Below are 20,864 nucleotides of genomic sequence, written 5' to 3'. Positions count from 1 at the left end.
ACACACACACATCACCACCCACCCATTCACACACATTTCACACTGCTTCAGACCGCCTCTCAGTCACTTTTCAAACTATCCCTGCCCCACTACTGACCATCCCATGCACGCATACGTACCAACGCGCCAGTACACACACACACAGCCACCAATTAACACGCACAAACTCAACATTCATACAATACAAACACATGTAAAATAAATAGCACACAGACACACAGTTAATACCAAATCACACACACACACACACACCGTTACCACCACACGCACACATGCTACCACGCACACACACCGACGCAGTTACTTCCACAGACACACACGCTACCATACACAGACACACTCTATCAAACACGCACACATGCCACCACACGCAAACGCGCGTAACACACACACATGTGCGCACACACAGATATCAACCATTCTTCACACTCTCCTCTCCCAGAAAGCACTTTCTCTTTCTCCATGTACTTCCGGTCATTTCAAAAATGTAAATTAACGTGGACTGTTGGCGATTGTTTCTCTCCTTCTCCCTTTTTTGGGGATTTCCTATGTCTCCTGTTTCCGAAGAGGAGCTATGGTCGAACGATAAAACAACCACTCTTTCCTTCTGTTATTAATACTTTGCATGCACTATGTCCTCGCGTTGTTGTTTTTCTTGTCTTTATTCATTTTTTAACCAACTATTTACTGCATTGCTTACACAGACCGCCGTCCTTCGGACTGGCTTTGCATTATCTAATACATGGATTCCTTTCTACCACCGGATTACATCACCTGATTCTATCGGAGTACGCCACTTTATATATATATATATGCATATAGATTGATCAAAATAAAAATAAAAATAAGAACATGAGGCGAAGGATTCAGCGGTACATATGTTTCGGGCCTTTATTAGACAGATTCATAACAAATCATAATGTATGTCTGTGGCCTTCTTCAGCCGCGCACAACAGATTTCCACAAGGACATGTGTTACTTCCGAAATTCTTGGTTGGGGATGCAAATCTTCTCGTTCCCGTACGACATAATGCGGCAGCAGCATCGAGCCGCATTATGTCGTACGGGAACGAGAAGATTTGCATCCCCAACCAAGAATTTCGGAAGTAACACATGTCCTTGTGGAAGCTGTTGTGCGCGGCTGAAGAAGGCCACAGACATACATTATGATTTGTTATGAATCTGTCTAATAAAGGCCCGAAACATATGTACCGCTGAATCCTTCGCCTCATGTGTCTTATTTTTATTTTTATTTTGATCAATTTACTCCACCACCTACACCACCAAACGGTATACACAGGTGCTTATAATTATCAAGTACTCACCCCGAATTTCTACACATTATATATGCATATATATATAAATATAAATATGTATATATATATATATATATATATATATATTGATCAAAATAAAAATAAAAACATGATGCGAAGGATTCAGCGGATGTTGAGGTAATGTAAATAAATAAATACATATATAGAGGTGAAGATGGAGGGGCGAGAGTTCGGGACGAGGGATAAAAAATGTATAAAAAGTGTAAGTATAGAATAATATAAAAATGTAGAGGATAAAGATATAAAGAGTTGTAAGGAAATGTAAAGGGGGTATAAAGAAATATAAAGAAATATAAATAAATGTAAAGGCATAAGGTTATAAAGTAAAAATAGAAATAGAAATAAAAGTAAAAAAACCTGATAAAACCATGATAAAAGTGTAAAAGAATGTAAAGATAAGGGATGTATAGAGGTTACGGACCAAGCATGGTGGTCAGGGATTGATAAAATTTAGTTGTAGAATTGTCAGTAAATCAACAGTTTCGTCTGGGACTTAATGCGTTGTAAATCAGAGCTGATGAGCATTTAATCTGGTTCCTTGAATTAAATGGACTTCTAGTACATACATACATCATGGATACATACACCCACATACACGCGTACATATACGCCTCCAAGCCTATAAGCATACACACGCACTCGCGCGTAAACACGTACATAAACACACACGCACCCACATGCACGCGCGTACACACACATACATACAACAGAATATCCGCATATATACACGGACATTACTCGCGTACACGCTCACATGTATATACGCGCGCCCATCACTACATACACACACGTATATGCCCACGCCTCTAGGTCCAGGTATAAGATATTAAAGGATGTGTATAAGAACGTAAGTAAAGAATCCCGTACTCATGTCAACATGCGCACGCACACACGGCTGTGTGTCCGTATGTGCGTGCACATATACACTCATATACACACACAGAGAGACATATTATTCTATACTTACACTTTTTATACATTTTTTATCCCTCGTCCCGAACTCTCGCCCCTCCATCTTCACCTCTATATATGTATTTATTTATTTACATTACCTCAACATCCAATTTTCCTCATTCTACATTGAGAGAAGAAAGAGATGGACGCTTCAATTCTATGCTGCTGCCGCATTATGTCGTACGTGAATGAGAGGATTTGCATCCCAACCAAGAATTTTTGATGTAACAATGTCCTTGTGGAAGCTGTTGTGCGCGGCTGAAGAAGGCCACAGACATACATTATGCATTGTTATAAATCTGTCTAATAAAGGCCCGAAACATATGTACCGCTGAATCCTTCGCATCATGTTTTTATTTTATTTTGATCAATTTACTCCACCACCTACACCACCAAACGGTATACACAGGTGCTTATAATTATCAAGTACTCACCCCTAATTTCTATATATATATATATATAAATATATAATATATGTATATATATTTATATTTATATATATATCATATTTATATTATATATATATGCATATATATATATATATAAATATATATATATATATATATATATATATATATATATAATATATATATATATATATATATATATACTTTATTTTAAGCAGCAGAAAATTCAACAAAATCTGTTACTCTGAGTTTCTCGTTGCCGTTCATCAGACAGTTCTTGCTAGAATGGAACATATATATTAATTCAATCTATACTCTTACAAACGCTACACCTTTAAAAAGAAATGGACTTGTTTGATTGGCCCTTTAGAAAAAAAAAAAAAAAAAAAAAAACGGTCAATCTTCGAGCGATAAACAAAAAGGTCAAAATATATGTATATATATATAAAAACTTATAAAGATTATAAAATCCGAGGAAAATACCGAGGAAAAAAACCTGTTGCCGTTAATGAAGACAGTACAAATTAATGCATAGAATTAAACCTGTTATAAATACTGCAATACATATTTATATTAAAATCCACATATATATATCAACATAACAAAAGGATGCGCGTAAACGCCATACATACATATACAGACGTATGAATATGAATCTAATATTACACATAAAAGCATGTGTACATATATTCACGCAAAACGTCTCGCACGCAAGCTAAAATTCATCTATGTAGCAATTCTCATATACTGAGCAAGGAGGGGGAACGAAAGAAAGGGAAAGAGAGAAAAAGGAACGAAGGAGGGGTGGGGAAAAAATTTGTAGCGATGTTATTTGGCATCTATAGAGGCAGTATACATACACAAGTTTGAATCGATACATATACATACCGTCGTGTGTATGCGTGCTTAAGCACAAGCATACTTTCACTTACACATACACAGATACGTATGCTTACAAATACATATGCTTTGCTATACACAAACTTATATAAACATTTTAAATTTGACAACATTGCTTTTTTTATATAAAAAAAACATTGCTTTTAAAATTCGGTGCATTATAAAAATATATACGAAGACCTATAAAATAAAATATAACATCCTATTTTGGGTCATTTATAAATAATCAAGGTAATATAAATAATCAAGGTAATCTTATGCAATACAATAACATGAAAACAAAGTTGTAGGTTTTTCTAATATATATGTAGAAACAATAAGACTTTGCTATAAGGTCCGTTGCAGCGCTCAAGAGTCAAAATCAAAATCAAAAAATAAAATACAAAATATATACTCTATCCATATGGTATATTTTATTCGACATTTAAATTTAGCCTTGTGCCTACATAAGTTCATTAATTCACTTCTTTGATTCAAAGAATTATTGTCTTGAATAATATATGCATTTTTTCTAATAAGCAAAGCTTGCACTTGAAATTATATTTGTAAGCTCCATGCCTGTATGGTGCCGCCCTGTCCAGAATGCTCCATGTCACGTTGAAAGGTGGGGCTTCCTTTTCTTTTAGTTCCCAGACATATTTGCTAGGCTGGTTTTCTTTCTATTCTCTGGGTATTTAAAAGAATTCTTATGAGAATAAAATCTTGTTTTAATGAATTTTTTTTTTTTTTTTTTTTTTCTAAAGGGCCAATCAAACAAGTCCATTTCTTTTTAAAGGTGTAGCGTTTGTAAGAGTATAGATTGAATTAATATATATGTTCCATTCTAGCAAGAACTGTCTGATGAACGGCAAACGAAAACTCAGAGTAACAGATTTTGTTGAATTTTCTGCTGCTTAAAATAAAGCATATTACTCTCCACTGGTATTTGAGTACTCTTTTTTCCACCTTGTTTCACATTTATGTGTTTACTCCGGTATATATATATATATATATATATATATGAAGTTGAAAATGCACTACGATTCGTTTAGATATTTTTTATATATTTCTAACGCCTACACCAGTTCCGGTAATTACACTGATTTTCAAAAGCTACAAATTATTGTTTGTATAGAGGATATATAGTTCGATTTGATTGGCTGAGGATGATCGCATGATTATGTTTAGAACATTTTGCAAGTTTGACACGGTTTAGAAATGTTTGCAAGGTTGACTTCTAGGACAATCCCAAAGAGTCCCTTGTCAAGTGGTAGATGATTCCTACGTCAGATATTTCCCTCTTACATGACATTTCAATGAGAATCGATTGTATATTTCTATGTGTATATCGCTGGTATTTAACAGAATGTCGTATATCGTAAACAAAATGAATAATATATTGTAACATTTTTCATTTAAATTGCCATATCATATAAGGAAAACACAAACATTGATATTATATATATAAAGGGTAAAGACCCCCTTCGGTCATGAATGACCATGGGATTGCACCTAGAAAGTTACCCTCCTAGACACAAGTCTGGGCAAGGTTGTTTATGGAAGACCAGCAGTCGCCCATGCATACCAGCCTCCCCTCTCCACACCACCAGTGTTATCCAAGGGAAAGACAAAGGTCGATACAGCTTGGCACCAGTGACGTCGCAACTCATTTCTACAGCTGAGTGAACTGGAGCAACGTGAAATAAAGTGCCTTGCTCAAGACACAACACGCAGCCCGGTCCGGGATTCGAGCTCACAACCTCACGATCTTAAGCTCGACGCTCTGACCACTGAGCCATGCGCCTTAACTCAGTGGTTAGAGCGTCGAGCTTAAGATCGTGAGGTTGTGAGCTCGAATCCCGGACCGGGCTGCGTGTTGTGTTCTTGAGCAAGGCACTTTATTTCACGTTGCTCCAGTTCACTCAGCTGTAGAAATGAGTTGCGACGTCACAGGTGCCAAGCTGTATCGACCTTTGTCTTTCCCTTGGTTAACACTGGTGGCGTGGAGAGAGGAGGCTGGTATGCATGGGCGACTGCTAGCCTTCCATAAACAACCTTGCCCGGACTTGTATCTAGGAGGGTAACTTTCTAGGTGCAATCCCATTATATATATATATTTGCTGGAGAGGATTTTTACGCTTTAAGTTTGTTGAAATTACAAGCTCTCTTAATAAAGTCTCCGGGCAATCATTACAGTCGAATAAGAAGAGATTTGTGCATCACCTTTCTTTTTATTCATTTATATTGAACATCTAGTTTGTTTCTGGAAAGGAAATCTTTATACCATTGAATAAATTAAGTTTCTACACACTCAGACACAAGCGCACGCTAATACGCACATGCACACTCACACACACACACACACACGCACACACTCTCATACACACACCTGTATAGATCTGGGTGTACAAAATTGGACATGAAACTCAATTCGTAAATACGGTAAATATGTTTGTTTATATAGTTCTATATTTAAGAGATGAGGAATTAAGTACTTTATTTACATTGCTTTCATTTGACGGATATTTGTTCTCATCTTGTTTGTTGTTAACACAACGTTTCGACTGAAACTGTCTGGAATTGAACTCAGAATCTTGGGGTTTGTAGCCCGTGCTCTTAACCACTACGGGCATATGGCGCAGTGGTTAAGAGCGCGGGTTACGATTCCCAAGATTCTGAGTTCAGTTCCAGACAGTGACCTAAATAATAATAATAATAATAATAATAATAATAATAATAATAATAATAATAATAATAATAATAAGTATCTCAACAGGCACGATAGAGCTGCACAATATATTAGTATCTCAACAGGCACGATAGAGCTGCACAATAAAGTATCTCAACAGGCACGATAGAGCTGCACAATATATTCACTGGGTAATCTGTAAAAACCTGGATTTGCCCCATGAAAAAAACTGGTGGGAACACAAACCACCCCCAGTGCTTGAAAATGACCACATCTCACTCATCTGGAACTTCACCATTCAAACTGACAGGAAGATAGATGCAAATAGGCCAGACATCATATTGAAAGACTTCAAACAAAGAACATGCCTCCTCATTGATATGACTGTCCCAATCGATATAAACGTATCTGTCAAGACCTTCCAAAAACTGAGCAAATATAAAGATCTTGAAATAGAAATCAGCAAAATGTGGAAGCTGAAGACTAAAACAATACCTGTTGTCATAGGTGCCCTGGGAATGATAGCAAAAGGGGCTGATAGCTACCTAACTCAGATACCAGGAAACCCCAAAATGGCAGAAGTTCAAAAGATAGTGCTCATGGGAACTGCTCATATCCTACGCAAAATACTCTCTATGTAATCTCAAGGTTTAAAACAAACATAATTTTCGGTTTAAAAAAAAAAAAAAAAAATTTTTTTTTTTAGATATTCATTAGTACAACATCCCCACCCCCCAAATATATGGCACACTAGGCATAACAACAACATGAACTTCCAACCCTGTTGTCTCTTGAGGTCTCTGGGTGAGACTTGGAGCCAACTTGTACAAATATAAAGCAAAAGTCAAACATAGAATAATAATAATAATAATAATAACATTGAAAAATACCTTAGGAATGAGAACCTAGCTTCGAAATTTCCCCAAGACACCTGATGAAGGCTGGAGGGTATATCAGCTTAAACGCTGTGTTGGCAACAAACAAGATGAGGACAAATATCCGTCAAATTTGAATAATGTAAATAATGTTTGTTTATATATTAGCTATAAAATAAATATGTAACGAACGGGGATAAAATATAGTATGTCCTATATGTGAAAAATCTTTTGCCCAATTCTTCAACTTTTCTAGGGCTACAGTATTCACATACACACACGCACTATATTTATACACACACATACACAAACACACATATTTACATTTATATATATATATATATATATATATATATATATATAGATATATATATATATATATATATATTATATGTGATGTGTTTGTGTGTATACCTCAATAAAACGAAGCATGAAGTGGTTGTATGGAAGATTATGAGTATCACAATAACAAGAATTTAATCGAAATGGACATAAACATCTCTGTCACTCCATTTTTCTTTCTCTCTATTCCCCTCTGTGTATACACACATACATATGTACATACATACATACATACATACGTGTGTGTGTGTGTGTGTGTGTGTGTGTGTGTACATATTCTTCATTTTATTGTAATATTGCCGTTTTCTTTGATTCCAGCAACTGTTTGTATTGTGTAATTGTGGACCTTGATGAGTGTCCATTGTTTTTAACAACTGAAATCATTTTATACATTATACGAATTACGAATGAAGACAATTATGAAGCGGCATTTCTATTTTAATGCTGGTTGCATAAAGGAAATAACTATTATGGGCAATCATCCTCCCATACAATCATATGGAAATTTAAGAGTCAAATTAATTTCCTATCATTAAGTTAGCTTCTATGCAGTGGCCACTAAAATCTAATTAGGAATAATTAGGTGGTGAAGGGACATATTAAACCATAACTTTTATCGACTACCTCGGTAAATAAGCTGAAATTTAAACTTTACTGCATATGTTTAATATAAAGCAGACATATCCGTTGTTGTCGCCCCTGCCTGCTCCCCAAACATTTAAATTAATATTAATTTATATTGTCTTTTGTTTAGCGATTAACTATTGCTCTTTCTGCATTAAGTAATTTGATAATAAAACTCTTTTTTTCTGTAATATAGCCTTTTTGTCTATAACATTTTTAAACTAAGAAATTAAACTAAGAAAATATTTCCGTGATTTATGCTAATTTTCCACATCCTATCATCCGTCATAATGAGCGTAAGTTCTTATCGCTGAAATTATGGTAAAGATTATGCTCAGTTGAGGAGACGTAATGGGACCAAGTCTTTTCCAGATTTGTCGCCAGAGTTTTGTGTGCGTTTTTTTTTGTGTTGATCAGTAATTATCTCTCGATTGATGAAGCGTTTTGGCCGTGAGATAATTCTCTAAATGAAAATCATTGCACTGTTTCACAATCATAAAGAGACTATGAAATAGAAAATAATAATTGTTAAAGTATGAGTATTATTTTAATAATTTCAGATTAAAAATTCAACAAAATGACTCGCCGATAATAGGTTTTCCTAACTCTTGAGTTGTTTTCGATCTTCTAATGGAAGGTTGGTTGAACTATATTTGAAGAATTAAACAACCTACGTACGGTGATGTTTTGTTTGCGTCTTATTTTCTTACCATCAGTTTACATATTTTGCCTAAATTCTCACCTCCATTGCTGAAAGGTCTATATTACAATATTTATATTGTTAACGTTCATACTTTATTACTTCTAAACATGCTTTTCAAATGGCGGGAAAATAGATAAATTTGAGACCTTTGTATAATGCTATGTAGTTATACACATGCTATATCTAATCTTGATATTGGGTCGAGTGAGTTCTTCTTTAACCGATCTCTGATATTACACATTAAAGTATCCAAATTCGTTGCTTCGGTTTTCTCACGCGTCTATATTTCATTTGCTTCATTGCGATTGGTCAAGATATATAGACATCTCTGACGTCACCCCATTGCGGCTTCACATCTATCTACTGAGAGTAAAGCAAACCGATATGTTTTCTATCTCCTGCGTAGGTTTACATATCACGTGATCACGTGACCGACCAGACCATCAGATGTTGTTACACATCGCTGGTCACAATGCGTTCGCATTGTTTTAGCCACCCCGCTGGCTAAGCGAGCAGGCCAACAGAAGAAAGAGTGGGAGAAAGAGTGGTGAAAGAGTACAGCAGGGATCACCACCCCCTGTCGGAGCCTCGTGGAGCTTTTAGATGTTTCCGCTCGATAAACACTCACAACGCCCGGTCTGGGAATCGAAACCGCGATCCTGCGACCGCGAGTCCACTGTCCTAACCACTAAGCCATTGCGCCTCCACAGGTTTACATATATTGATTCCAAATTTTGACACGAGGACAGCATTATCGGTGGTGGGGAAAGATAAGTCGATTACATCGATCCTATTGCCGAAATAGCAGTTATTTGATCGAACTCGAATGATGAAAGGCAAAGTCAGTCTCGGTGGTATTTGAACTCAGAACCCGAAGACAGAAGAAATACTGCTAAGAATTTTTTCCTGGGTGATAACGGTTCTGTTTGTTCGTTCTGTTGGGGTTTACATATATTAAAGTCAATAGTAATTTCATGAGTAAAGCGGTGTACTGGCCGAATCGTTAGCGCAGCATTAGCGGCATTTCGTCTGTCTTTTTCTTCTGAGTTCAAATTCATGCTTTCGAGGTCGATTAAAATAAGTACCAGTTGAATACTGAGGTTGTTGTAATCGACTTACTTCCTCCCCTGAAATTGCTGGCCTCGTGCCAAAATTTAAACCAATATTAATTTTATGAGTTCATCGCTAAACCTTATAAGCGTAAGCTGTTAGTTGATGGAACGCGTATAGCCTTTGCAAAATAAACTAAAAAAAGCAACAAGTTAGTTTTCTCGGGAAGTTACATAGACAAAATACACCACACGATAGAAAACACGCTTAACAATTCGGTTTGATTAGACATGAAATAGATAATAGGAAGTACAGACAACATAATTGTCTTGAACCAAGAGATTACATTTTTCTTTTTATGTAAGAGAAAATTAATAAGCACACAGTTGTCTGTCGAGCGATCGAAAACAACGCTGCATAACTCATTGCAGAAATATATTCACTTCGTCGGGAAAAATGAAGAACTGACTGTAATACTCATTTTTAACTTATCCATTTTATCAAGTTTAGCCGTGTAAATCTGAGAGTGTATGATGTTAGTAGTAAATTACATGTTAATTTATTATATAAGAGTCGCTATTTTGATAAAGTCTACTGCCAATCACTCCATTTACTTTGTTGTTGTAAGAGATGTCCTCTCTAAATGTTGTATTTGTAACTTACGTTTCTATAAGGATATCAAAGATATCCTTATGAGAAAGAATGTTAGGCCAGATGGGAAAGAATTTATTCGAAGCTATTATAGTAATACAGACCTCCAGATATGTTATTATGGTATAATTCCACGGTTTACTTGTATCAAATATTAACAACAATATGAATTAAGTGCAACTCGCTGGAATGATAGAATATTGATCAAGGAATATACGATGCTACTCTGGCATCATGAGGACCGTAATTCCACAAACAACCTGAATAGCTACTGCAATATTTCGTAAAACTAAAGTCTTATTTATTAACGAAATATTATTTTTAAAGAATTTAATAAAGATTTCTTTCATATATTTATTTGGCTTCCCTAATTTTCTCACTTCAAATCAGACCACGAAAATCTCTTTCTATATTACTTTCATATGACCTTTCACTCAGATCTCTGCATATTTACACGCGGTTTCCTCTACTGATGGCTGCTATTATACAGGGGGAAATCCCACCAACACCACAACGACCATGAGGTGGAATTACAAATTTGAATTCAAAATACGGGATTACGCAGTAAAGATGCTTAGAATTTACATATTTACATTTTCGTTTACTTATTACGAAATGCTTACAATTTCTTTTTGGTGGTAATTTTGTATGCCATAATTTCATTCTTCTGGAATTCAGCAGCATGATGTAACCGGTGTCTTATAAATTGAATATTTTAAGAACTGAAACATTTCATCAGAGATTAAATTAATCAAATATAAAAGAAGTAATAGAACGTGTATTTACTCCTTTACTTTTCATTGAACGTTAGTAGTTTAGTAATCGAGAGAAAAGTGACCACGTTCTTAATGTTTACATACAGAATAATAGTTGTTTGCAGGAAAATTGGCCAATAACTTTATTTTTTGCAGTCAATAATTCCACAAGTGTTCCGATATATTCCTTAAGGTGTAGACCATCGTTTCAAGCTGCTGCATTTTTATTTGTAATCCTTTGCGTGTGGTATCAAAGAAGTATCTATTCAGAATTAAGTACGCCTAGGTTATCATAAATAGTTTGATGTAGATTCTCATGTACTCACAGCTGGAACTTCTCAAATAGACATAATTTCCTTTAGTGATGACAGCTGTTTCGAGAGAGATAATAATTCCCTTTACCACACGTGGTGATATTAGGAAATTGAATTGTAGGAATGCAGGAGGAAAAGAAAGCATAGAATTCATATTTAATAATATTGTTTGCTTATTACAAATTTCTTACAAGTTCTAGTCGGGGTGATCATGTACGTCTTTATTTCATTCCTTTTAGAAATCGCCAGCGTGTCGAGTATACCAATGTGTTTAGATTTAATATATTACAAAGCTCCTTTTCATCATTGACTACAATGGAAACATCGTTACTTGGAAGTAAAAACACTCACACCTGGAAACGTTTCGAGAAAAATCAAAAAACAAAACAGAAAAACAATCAAACAAACAAGAATTCATAACTGTGTTGGAAACACCCACTGACAACATTATATCGACATTGACTATATTCTAGCTTCAAGGTTTGAATAGTCAAATAAATGCTATTTAATTCATTTCATGAAAGCTCATTCGTAGCGAACAACACCTTACCGTTTCTCTTCATTTCTCCTACTCGAATATAGGAAGTAGAGTAATATGCCTGATTAATAAAATTGCAAAGACATCCTGTTCATCAGAGAGTTTTGTTTGAGATTTTCAACCAGGACTGTTTCACGAACGGGAACGTGAAACACTGAGTAACAATTTTTTGTGATGTCTTTGTAGCTTCATTAATATATATATATATATATATATATATATATATATATATATATATATATATCTATATATATATATATATATATATATATATATATATATATATATATATATATATTTATATATATATATGTGTGTGTGTGGTGTGTGTGTGTGTGTATTATTCTTATGTAAGAATAATATATACGTATACACACACGTAAGTTCGGGTCCACACACAGATGCACACACACACATGCACACACACTCACATACACACAAACACATACACACATATACTCATACATATACGTATATATATATATATATACACGAGGGCGCGTGGCTTAGTGGTTAGGGCATTCAGCTCATGATCGTAAGGTTGTGAGTTCGATTCCTGGCGACGCGTTGTGTCCTTGAGCAAGACACTTTATTTCACGTTGCTCCAGTCCACTCAGCTGGCAAAAATGAGTTGTACTTGTATTTCAAAGGGTCAGCCTTGTCACTCTCTGTGTCACGCTGATTATCCCCGAGAACTACGTTAAGGGTACACGTGTCTGTGGAATGCTCAGCCATTTGCACGTTAATTTCACGAGCAAGCTGTTCCGTTGATCATATCAGCTGGGACCCTCGTCGTCGTAACCGGCGGAGTCTTTTTTTTTATATATACACACATCTTTAGAAGAAACATTATCATCCCGAATTGGACTATGATGCGTCTTTATATCTACTGTTAGATGGATCTGATGTTCAACATATTCATATTGAAGACATTTTTTTTACGTTAATCTTTGTCATTTATGCGTTATTGTCAATGTTAATTTCTAGATATCATTCCTGGAGTATGTGCAAGCCGATCTCTTTATTGATTATCGGGGGAGAAATTGTCTCCATTACATAATTGGTAGCTTGATTTACTTCGCTATTGTCCAAATAGCAAATTTTGTTTCTGCCTATTTTTACCAGTTCCTTGTTTCTTCTTCAATAAAAGTTATCTTTTTCAAATATTTTATATACGAAGGATTTTTTTCTTAGCATTAAACTACTACAATTTAATGGATAGTTTAAAACATAAAACAAAACTATGTCATTTCTCTTTACGAAATTAAACCCTACCTAATCATACTATCTGAATTCAATATTATATCCAAAGCTACAATTAATGAAGGCTTTAGAATAATGAAGAAATAATCAATAATTTTGTTTTCTAGAAAATTTTTCCCGAAAATAATATAGGTGAACTTGTATGATTTTTGTGAGATTTTTTTCTGTCTTTTATATTACCAAAATTTCAAATATATAAAATTAAAGCATGCTGACTACCTTGAGGAGAAATAGCATTGTGTATTTGGTTTTATTTTGTTGCCTTGGTGCATTCAATCTACAAAGGATTATTAACACTGTTCATATAATTGATAGTATTGCTCGTTTCTGAAAGACGCTAAAGTAATCCATGAGGTCGACTAAAAGGATCTGATAAGAAGTATTCTGATGCAACTATTAATCTTTAAACAGGAAATTAATTTTCGTTTACGAAACAATGGAATTGATTACCAACCAGACTAAAATTTGTATAACATATTACAAGCGTCATCATGCTAGTATTCTATTCAATGTATGTTTCTACAAGACAAAGAAATGCGCTAAATTATACACACAAAAATATATATTTACTATATTCATACTCACTATATTCATTTAAGTCATGTATTCATACGTTGTTCTTTGTCATTGTGTGAAAGGCCGCTTAGCAAGAAGATTACACAGAAGAGTGTAATCTTGTCGAACCGGTTATTTGTCGCTTCGTCGTACATCAGATATTATGAATATGATATATTCATACAAATATGAAAACCCACATGTGTATATTTGTGGGCTGTACCTCAATGTCAACAAAACGAAGATCATGTCAGCAGCAGCAGCCACAACAAACATCAGCATCAAGATCGATAATGAAGAGATCGAAGTGGTTGATGATTTCATCACGCCGGGCGAAATGCGTAGTCGTATTTCGTCTGCCGTTACGTTCTGAATTCAAATTCCGCCGAGGTCGACTTTGCCTTTCATCCTTTCGAAGTCGATAAATTAAGTACCAGTTACGCACTGGGGTCGATGTAATCGACTTAATCCGTTTGTCTGTCCTTGTTTGTCCTCTCTATGTTTAACACCTTGTGGGTAGTAAAGAAATAGATTTCATCTTCCTTGGCTCCAAAATAAATCGAGATGGTAACTGCACTCCAGAAATAAGGCGGCGGATAGTACTAGGCAGAGAGGCAACAGTCAGCATGAGCAAGATCTGGAAGAGTAGAGGCATCAGCCTCGCTACCAAATGCAGATTGGTGAATGCAATCGTCTTCCCAATAGCAACAAATGGATGCGAGACCTGGACACTAAAGAAAGCTGACTAGAAGAGAATTAATGCATTCGAGCTTTGGTGTTGAAGAAGACTTTTACGGATCCCATGGACAGCGAGGCTCATCAATGGGGAAGTTCTAAAGCAGATCAGGCTGAAAATGTCGCTAGAAGCTAGGATCACCAAGCATAGATTGACATATTTTGGTCATATTATACGGAGAAAATCCCTGCAGGAGGACATCGTGCTCGGAATGGTCAGTGGCAAGAGAGGAAGAGGTCGACCAAGAACCCGCTGTCTTGACCCAATCAAGAGTGACACGGGAATGGCCATAGCCAATCTGAAAGAAGCGACCCAGGATAGAACTGGCTGGAGAACACTGATCCATCGAGTAACTGAGCGGATAGATAGATATATATCTTTGTGTGTACAAACATAGTTAACAACATTGTGTACACACACCGGTGTGAAGAAGTTTCACTTGGTAATAGACTGAGGAGAAATTATTCTAATGATGTGGAGAAGCATCAATGGGTTATGCATGACATTATCGAACCGTAGGACCCTTGCGTCTTGTGTTGTTACAGCTCATCAACTAGGACACCAAGTCGTTCATATTCCTCTAAAACCTTCCGTTCTTCTAAAAGCAAACAAGGAACGGAACATTTACTAACATGCGGCGCGAAATTTTGTTTAACTATAAGAGCACTGCGAAGTATCGTTAAATCTATATATATGCATATGAAGGCGCAGGAGTGGCTTTGTGGTAAGAAGCTTGCTAACCAACCACATGTTCCGGGTTCAGTCCCACCGCGTGGCACCTTGGGCAAGTGTCTTCTACTATATCCCCGGGCCGACCAATGCCTTGTGAGTGGATTTGGTAGACAGAAACTGAAAGAAGATTGTCGTGTATATGTATATATATATGTATGTGTGTGTATGTGTTTGTGTGTCTGTGTTTGTCTCCCTAGCATTGCTTGACAACCGATGCTGGTGTGTTTACGTCCCCGTCACTTAGCGGTTCGGCAAAAGAAACCGATAGAATAAGTACTGGGCTTACAAAGAATAAGTCCCGGGGTCGATTTGCTCGACTAAAGGCGGTGCTCCAGCATGGCCGCAGTCAAATGACTGAAACAAGTAAAAGAGTAAAAGAGTAAAAGAGTAAAAGAGCATGTTCAATCCTATGTAACATGAGCATTTACGCTAGAATTTATGCAGTTGCGCATTTCATATACCTGTATTCGTCTATATTGTTCAGGGACATATTGCCGGGTACTGGGTTATTCACCTTAGCCAATTTTTATTTAATTTATGTAAAGAACTCAGGCGATAAATATGCTATTTCCATTTATATACATGACTATGAACCTTGATTGCTGGAGATAGATTTGAATAATTCTTTTGCTAGTGACACCTATTGAATCAAAATCATGTCCACAAGAATATTCTTTTATATCTGGGTAATTAACCTTTCTTTTTAATTAATGCTGTAACAACTGCAGGAATTTTCATTCTTAAAGTAATCTCCTCTTTTGATATGAAGCTGGTCTCATTTGCTGTTACTTTATTGTGACACATCTTGATTTCAGCAAATCAAAAATTTTTACTGTGTTGTATTCGATGTACATATGTTTCTCTCTTCTCCTTCACTCCGTTCCTCCTCTCTCTCTCTCTCTCCCTCTCTCAATCTCTGCCTGTCTGTCAGTCTCTGTCCGTCTCTCTGTATGTATATATATATATATATATTTCTTTACTACCCACAAGGGGCTAAACACAGACGGGACAAACAAGGTCAGACAAACGGATTAAGTCGATTATATCGACCCCAGTGTGTAACTGGTACTTAATTTATCGACCCCGAAAGGATGAAAGGCAAAGTCGACCTCGGCGGAATTTGAACTCGGAACGTGACGACAGACGAAATACAGCTACGCATTTCGCCCAGCGTGCTAACGTTTCTGCCAGCTCGCCGCCTTTTTATATATATATATATGTGTGTATATGTGTGTATATATATATGTGTGTGTATGTGTGTGTGGTGTGTGTGTGTGTGTGTGTGTGTGTGTGTGTGTGTTTGTGCACATATACACACGTGTACAAGCACATTATTATAACATAACCTAAGATGTTAATATTAACACAGCGTTAGTAATATTTCCATAATGGAGTTTAAAGGTAGAAAATCAATATATTATCCTTCGGCATATCACGAGTGACCAACCCCTGAGAAATTACAGGAAGTGTTGCCAATTCTCATGTATGATGTCGTAGTAAGTTAGTAATCTTGTACAATCCGATAATCGATTTTATTTGAAAAAAAACTATCATAAAATATATAGAAGCATATTTGTATTAGTTCATTTATTGATTTTATTGATTACGTCATTTTAAAGATACACACTCAGACACATATACACATATAAATTAACCTACAATTAAGTATTGCATTCCTAATTATATAATTTTTATTCTGCATACATACACACACATACACACACGCGTATACATACAATTTCGACACCTGCATCATGATACTCAATATTTTTTTTACTATTATTATTAAAGGTATTTTTCTATGAATGAGAAATAATATACTTCGATATAATCCTTTTTTTTTTTTTTTGTCTTTTATTTTGTCTTTCTGTAGATATCGGTATTTCGCCCTCTTTACGGGGTCCGGAGTACAACATACTTTGGGATCATGAAATTAGTTGGCAAATGTTCATTAAAAACCTTCAGGAATTTTATACAATTGATTTTCTTATCTGTATTTTACGCTATATATATAAATATATATATATATATATATATATATATATATATATATATATATATATATATATATATATATATATATATATGTATGTATGTATGTATGTATGTATGTATGTATGTATGTATGTATGTATGTAACAAATGATGGAAAATGGAATATATGAGAGAAAAATTATTCCTCACAACGTTTCCTCCTATTTTGCATTGATCCCATTTGATGGACATGCAACCTCTGTGCAGAGTTTTTCGTCAGTTTATTTTACAAGGGTTATCACGTTACATAAACTCTGCCTCGCTCGATTTTTATGCACATGACCACAGTCAAATGACGGAAACAAGTAAAAGAACAAAATAATAAAAGAATACACTCATACACACACATATATGTGTGTGTGTATATGTATCTATGTATTTAGTGAAGGAAAATAGGCTTTGGAGAGATGAAGGCAACTCCTTCAATCAGCACTGCATGCGAAACATAATAGAATCTCCATTGAGGAGTATAGGAATTTATCAGGTTGAATACATTGCCAGTCCATTCATACACAAGGTAATTCTCCATTCGATTCATCGCAAACTATACAAGACATAGAAAAAAAAACGAAAGAATACTGAATTTTATTTTTTGTTTCATAAGTTTCACATGGCTTAAGAAACACTTTAAGGTCGGGAATACATTCTTGAATAACCGTTTCTTTAATGAATTGATTGATTCATAGTTTGATTACTCATATAGGCCATGGAATAGCGAGGAGACAGATGCTCTAGGCAGTCGAAACTTTTATTCACACGCTTACGTGTAAATAAACTTATGTTAAAACATAATTCTTCATTTTTTGACTTTTTTGATTTATTGCTGACGAATGTTTCTTAGCAAGCACATTTTATTTTAGCAGCTACTCCCCAGTCTATAAAAGAGGAAGAATACACATTCCAAGCGCTTTAAGAACCATATACGCTTCTTAGAAATGCGTAAATACAATTGGTATACGCTGTCTTACAGAGTGTATGAATATATGTATATAAATATGTTTCTTCACATTCAGTCAATGCTTCATGAAATGAATGCAGCGAAATAATTTCTACACGCAAGCTTCTAAAACTGGTTTCATCTATTATTAATTTTCTTTTGGTCTTTTTACTTCAAAGAACTGTGAATGTTCCAAAACGCATATCGTATCTGGATTTACTTTATATTCATATTCATATATTACATTTGGCTATGAAACCCCCAAATACTGTTACCTTAAAATGATTTCATTATCACACTATGAATTTATTTGGAACAGTACATAAATGACATTTGATTTTATTGATAGAAAACCATAGATCGAGCTGCAACAGAGACCGATTAGCGGCTATGTATCAAAAACAAAATATGTGATTATTTGCCTGTCTCCAATATATAGGACATTGCTCAAACAATCACATCTGAGTGCGTTGTTACTTATGGCAAAAACAGTTGCGACCTTATGACAGCGACGACGTAATTCCTGTTGTTTTATGATTCATTATTACCTAATTTGCTCTGACCTCACCTAACACGTTACTCCAAAACATAAAATTAGTCGGGTTTTAACAATTACGTTACAATCACTCTCCCTAAGTGAAATCTTAATATACACACATACATATATATGTATGTGTGTTGTGTATCTCTCTCTTTTTTATATACATACGTACTTACACGGACACACACACACACACACATACACCAACACACACACACATACACCAACACACACACACACACACACACATATATATATATATATATATATATATATATATATATATATATATATATATTATATATATATATATATATGTATGTATGTATGTATATGTGTAAAAAGCCAGCCCTATGAATTATAGGTCCAACTAATTTCCAGCAGCTCTGAGGAGAGGAAACGTGAAATAAAATGTCTTGCTGAAGGACTCAGTGATCCATCAAGTTCATGACCTTGTGATCGTGAGGCAAATACCATAACCACTAAGATACACCCCCCACACACACACATGCACACACACTCATTTCTGGAAGAGACCGTCCTGTGTCTATAAAGATAATAAACGTACAGTTGGTGTGCCAACTGTCCCCAGAATTATTCATCTAAATCTGTTTTGTACCCAGGATACTTAGTGGCGAACAGAAGGAAAGACGCATTAGCGACAGCAGAGAGAGGGTTGTGTTCATTATATCAAATCCAAGATATTGGAATCTCTGGTGACTTGTGAAGAAGCTGAATCTAATAATGTTATGGTCCCGAGGTCTAGAGACAAAATGCGTAATGGAAACATCTTGCTTCCCCAAGAAGGAAGTAGGAGAGGCAATACAAGCTCATGATGATCCCCTTCTCCGATATCAAAAGCAGCATCTATTATCGACTGAGTTACCAGCGGCCTGGTTGTCAACAAATGTTACTATGTTGAGGTTTTGAGGTAGTTGATGATGGGATTTCGGCGCAAAAGTTGATGACACCTTCACCAGGATAATGCACCTCTCCAGAATACCATCCTGGTAACCAACTAGATCTTGCTTCTTCTAACTTGTTCCTCAATCGGAGGGAGAGGACGAAGGAAGCTGAACTATGAGTATTTGTATGATGTCCATGGGACCACCACGAACTGGGTGGAGCACTACAGCACATTCATTGAAGTCAGGAAATACTATTTTAAGAGTTATTGGGGTTTCTCATTTACTTCTTTAAAATGTTTTGTTCGTATATATGTACAGGTAAACAAATTTATATATGTGTACGTGTGTGTGTCTGTCTGAGTGTGTGTATGTGTATATATGTATGTATACATACGGATATATTTGTAGAATGAGAGAGAGAAAGAGAGAGAGAGAGTCGGGGATAGGAGGGTAGTACTATACACTTTTACCGTGTTTTGCATTACACACATGAAAAATATTATAATACAAATCATACATCAAAATCGAAAAGGTAACGGAACTGAGCTGAATAAAGATTTGAATGATATCTGATCCGCTGTCCAGATGAACGCTTAATGATTTCCAAATATTAAGTGCTTTTAATCTAAACAGACCTACGTCACTAGCAACCTTCTGTTAGAGAATGCCATCTCATCTAAATTTTGCATTGTTCCGAAAGACTGGAAGCTGGCATTCAGATAGTTACTCCTGTACTTGTTATAACAGGGTCAGTCTCTTGATATAATACGATATATTTAATGTTATACTATTCACGCTCATTAAGTGCTTTTGTTATTGCTTAGGTTATTACTTGCCGAGTGTCATATACTTATTGGCTTTTTCCATCTTGTTGATTTTGCAGCAACCGCCATTTCTACGTAACTCGCTTTCAGAGCAGGTTTATAACGGCTTCGTTTCCATTAAATTAAATTGCATTTGTTTGAATAGAACACATTACATTACAAACTGATTAAATGGCTGTCTAGTTTCTTAACTTGGATGCTCTTACTTCTCTGGTG

At 35.5% G+C, this 20,864-nt stretch overlaps 1 protein-coding gene across 3 annotated transcripts in view; it reads left to right on the top strand.

Annotated features, from left to right (window-relative positions):
• LOC115216729 (5-hydroxytryptamine receptor 1B-like) overlaps nt 1-20,864 on the top strand; it is a 347,847-nt gene that overhangs the window by 248,059 nt on the left and 78,924 nt on the right. The gene's annotated exons all lie outside the window — the stretch shown is intronic.

The sequence above is a fragment of the Octopus sinensis genome, linkage group LG10, assembly GCF_006345805.1.
Source record: "Octopus sinensis linkage group LG10, ASM634580v1, whole genome shotgun sequence".
Lineage (NCBI taxonomy): Eukaryota > Metazoa > Mollusca > Cephalopoda > Octopoda > Octopodidae > Octopus > Octopus sinensis.
The sequence above is the reverse complement of the archived record's forward strand: the minus strand, read 5'-3'. Positions and strand labels throughout refer to the sequence as shown.